This window comes from Camellia sinensis, chromosome 8, assembly GCF_055761805.1.
Source record: "Camellia sinensis isolate YWXY chromosome 8, ASM5576180v1, whole genome shotgun sequence".
NCBI classification, from domain to species: Eukaryota; Viridiplantae; Streptophyta; class Magnoliopsida; order Ericales; family Theaceae; genus Camellia; species Camellia sinensis.
This window is the reverse complement of record NC_138968.1, coordinates 171,356,131-171,360,687: the sequence shown is the minus strand read 5'-3', so window position 1 is coordinate 171,360,687 and position 4,557 is coordinate 171,356,131. Positions and strand designations below refer to the sequence as shown.

Below are 4,557 nucleotides of genomic sequence, written 5' to 3'. Positions count from 1 at the left end.
TATTCCTTCATATTTAGGGCTATGCATTAGAGCATTTGCATTGGACTTTTTTTGGCCTCTTAGCCACTGAAATCCAAGGGATTTTCAGTGGCTTTGATGAGGTTTTGAGCTTTGAAATCATAGAGGGGTGACCCTCTCACCCCTCATTTTCTTCACTAGCATCATTGGCTTCCCAAAGGGGCCCTATTTTGCATGCATTGAAGTCACTTTTTAATTCTGTGGGTTTTAAGGTCTGACTTAGGTCTGTCCAGGGCCCTTTTGATCATATTTTATATCTACAGTGCATGTGTAGAACAATTCCATTCAAGGCCTTTTGAGGGGGCCTTTCATCGTATGCTTCCTTGACTGATTTCAGGGCCAATTTTGTGAGTTTTAGGGCGGTCATAACTCATTTCCAGAGTTGGTTTGGTCATGCTAAGTGTCTATCTTGTATGTCCTTAACAACTCCTTGAATGGCCTTCCAAAGAAGCCCCTTATTTTTGCATGCATTGGCTTCATTTCAGTGACTATTTGGGCATATTTTGGCATGTTTTATTCACTATTTTTGGCTGGTTTGGTGAGTTCTCATTTTCTTCATTTACATGCCATGTAAACCATGCTTGCTAGCCAATGTTGCATACTATTTTAGTCCATCATGTTAGCATCTTTTGGCCATGCTCTAAACTAGAAATGTGCATATTTTGGGACTGCCTTAGCTCTGTCTTTTGACTTCATGATCAAATAATGTTTGCTTTGTATACTTGTGGTTCAATACATGTGCCTAGTTTTGAGTTTCGAGGCTTATTCCATGCACTGGGTGCCATATTTCCATGTTTCGGGATCATTTAGCATTATGTTTTAGTGCTGGAAATTACATGTTCATAGGCCATCTTTCATTCTTTGCCATGCTTTGGTAGAGTGGCATTTGATGCCTTAGGTTCGGTCCTCGGTATGCGTGCATGTGTGCACGCATTTTGGTTGTCTCATTTTCATCTAATGGCTACTGATGTGAGTGTGGCTGAGGTCCACTCATGTTGGTGTAAGTCCATTATGCATTGTGTATGCCTTTTCGTTTCATAGCATTACGTATGCTAGGTTGCCTGTTAGAGCTTTGTGTATGCCATGTTACATCGAGCATTGTATCTGTCATATCATAGCATTGCGTATGCTAGGTTGTATGTTAGTCGTATTGTGTATGCCATCTCATTTGCATTGTGTTTGGGATAAGAGTTAGCCCAAGCAGGGGAAACGAGGGACGTTTCGTACTCCGAGTGACGGAACGTGTCTCAATTCCCTGTCACCGACACTCCGGATTACCCATGATGGAGTTTAGGTCTTGTTGTGTTTTCATGTGCATTCATTTCATATTGAGTCGTGCAATTTGATTCCTCGGCCATCATGCATCGGTATGCGTGATTTGTGGCACGAGGATCGAGGACTACACTCCCTGAAGAGTAGTCATGCATACATATGTGAAATACTTTGCCATGCCCCTTTGTTGCTCTCTGTTGCAGTAAATCAGAAATCAGTAGCCTTCTGGGGCTTTGCATAATATTCCAAGAACAATTGCAAACAGAGGCAAACTAGGGCATCGTAATGGATTTCCGCGCCGGGCAACTCAAGCATGCATCTCCCATCATTCGGAACAGAGCTGAGGCAGCCCATAGGCTTGCATGCTAATTTACTCGCTTTCCTACATTAATTTGTTAATTAATTAGGATTTTGTATTTATTCGGACTGTACTACTTATTCGGACTGTATTATTCTTTTGGACCCTCCGAGCGAGGGCAATGTTGTAATAAGTGTGCGTGAGTGTGATGTATGTCTTCCAACCCCACGTCTTTCTCCCTTTTATTTACCAGCTTATGATGGTTAGATTAGGGCATGTTTCAATTAGCATACAGTATGATAGCATGTTTGCATTCATTCATCTGTATTGCATGCACCGGGCTCGGCGCATCATACTAACTGCATTTGTATTTCAATTCCAAGTTGAATACTTGTTAGTTGTAGCATTTCATATGCCGTCCTTAGAATAGCCGAGCCTATCTTAGTTGCATTTTGCATGTGTTGCATTAGGCATTTCTGTATAGTTAGGATCATGCATGGATTTCTAACATAGCTTCTGTTTTGGCTTGGAGTACTCGGTAAGTTTTATGCTTTAGCATCCTTGCATGCGTGTGAGTAACTGCCATGACAACATGCTTACTATGAGGCTATGTGTTTATGTGATATAACTGCCTGAATGCCTGTGGGTGAAGGTTGGGTTATTTGAATCGGAACAATTCATTAATTGTGAGTTTTAAGCCCACTAGATAGTGGCAAAATCATGTTTTTCTAAGCCCACCCGAGGGTGGCAAATCCACGTCTTAGCCTACTTGTAGGTAGCACCATCAAACCATTTTCAAATAAACAAACATGAAATGTTTTGTTCCAATTCAGGCGACCCAGTCTATATTTGTATGCTGTGCGCATCACATAGTAAATCTAGGCTAATAACCGGAATAAGAACGCATAATGTTTTCAAAACTAGATATCATGGTTAGTAGAGGCTGATCTTTGATCGGGCCAGCGGGGGTGCTCACGAAGTGATCTTCCCCAATCGTACCCAAGTTTCCGAGCCGAGGCAACTTTGGTGATGACGAACACGTGGCTTTAGGCAACGAGTCAGGGTTTTCTAAATTTCTCAAAATAAAATATTTAGGTGGCGACTCTGTATCTGGCAAAGCAGTCCATGTTTGGCACTTCTTTAAAAAAAAACTATTTTCAAAAACGATTTTCCGGATTTGGACTCTTTGATGATTCATCGGTCTTGCATTGCACTCCGCGAGATTAGATACAGGACCGTGACAATTGAGTCTGAACTGTAGTGAGGCCCGAGGGCGCGTCTGTACTTCTTTGCTAAACTTTAGTTGAGTTTTTGTTTCTAGAAGGGACATTTACGATGCAAATCGTTCATATGGTTTTTCCCCCATTGTATTTTTTTAAGCAACTGAACAGATTGTAAGAAAAGTTCCATACCTTTTGAGTTTCTATACTAGTGCACGATTTTTTTGCTAATTTCGTGGAATTGAAAAGATTTATAATCTGTATCATCAATTAGTTGGTTGTATTGATTGTTTTAGGGTTATCTATCTGTAGGATTGGAAGACTAAAAGATACAAAGAAATTATCAGATCTGGGACTGTAAGTACAAATTTTTGTATTCTTCGTTTATGATTACTTGTTAGTTCATTTGTTACTTCATCTATGTGGGTGATTATTCTGGATGAGTGATTGTGAAGAAAATGGATTTGAGTTAATGAGCAGGTGGAGCCCAGACCTGGAGTATTGAGATTGATGGATGAGGCCAAGGATGCTGTAAGATGAACATTTTACCTAATAAATGCAATTATCACTTTGTCACGGTTCTTAAGTTTTTTGTTGAATTTGCATCTGTTATCCATATTTAATTAGGTTATAAGACTACTTATTCTTTCCAAAGTTGTCAAATTCCATGTCCTTTTTCATACATGAAGAACCCTACTTGTCTATGCTTCCCTCTGTTATCATATTTGCCTTTCGGCTGATGGTTATAGGGTAAAAAATTAGCAGTCTGCTCTGCTGCAACTAAAAGTTCTGTTGTGCTCTGCCTTGAGAACCTTATTGGAATTGTAAGTCCTTCTCATAATTTTTTTTTTTTTTAATTATATATGATAGGGTAACCTATTTAATGTTGATGTTTTAGGAGCACTTCAAAAATCTTGATTGCTTCCTTGGAAGTTGAATCAATTGAGTTGGCCAATCTGTATTTTTCAGAATGCTCTGTTCAATTTGTAGGGTTATGCAAGTAGTTGATCCCTTTTCATCCATCAGTGTCCTTTTGATTTCTAATTATTCTTTACTTGTTATTTGAGATTTTGTCACTTATAATTCAGATCTCCTTATGCTCATAATTTATTATCATTATTGATTAAGCTTTCATTTCCATATATATTAAACATAAATTTGCATTTATCTAGAAATTCATTTCACATGCAAATTAGGATAGAATTTGGATTTTGAGTTCCATTCTAATGACAAGGACACATGCTATGCCCTTTACAAATGAACATGCTTGACAAATCTCTGATGTTCTTCATTAGGCACATGCAAAAGAAGGAAGACATATCATATGTGAACCATAGTTTATTATATAGTTCAGATTTACTAACCACAAAATATATTTTGAACCATAGTTTATTATATATAAATATATAGTTTATTTTTTGCCAAGCAATAGAAAAATCTCTAATCCCTTGATCCCATGTTTTGAACCATCACCCATTATCAATTGAGGTATTTTCCTTTTAGTCCATCCCCGGGCCACGAAACTGATAGATCACTGGTAATGTCGCAGCTAGGTTGAAGGCACGTATTTTAAGCTTTCATAATTACTCAAAGTTCTCATTTTGGTACTGTATGTAGCCTCGATTGGTTAGTCTTCAATTTCATTGTTCTTTATTATTTGTGCTGTTTAGCCGGATCTGGAATGAGACTTGGTTGGCAAGCCTTTTCTACAAACCTTGCAACTATGAGTTTTTTGTCAAGCAATCCCCA

The 4,557-nt window shown here is 38.5% G+C and overlaps 1 long non-coding RNA gene across 1 annotated transcript; it reads left to right on the top strand.

Annotated features, from left to right (window-relative positions):
- Positions 1–3,113: 3,113 nt before the first annotated feature.
- Positions 3,114–3,885, top strand: LOC114310944 (uncharacterized). Its single transcript, XR_003646328.2, has 3 exons — positions 3,114–3,165; positions 3,289–3,339; positions 3,558–3,885. It is a non-coding gene; the product is annotated as an uncharacterized LOC114310944 (long non-coding RNA).
- The last annotated feature ends 672 nt before the right edge of the window (positions 3,886–4,557 follow it).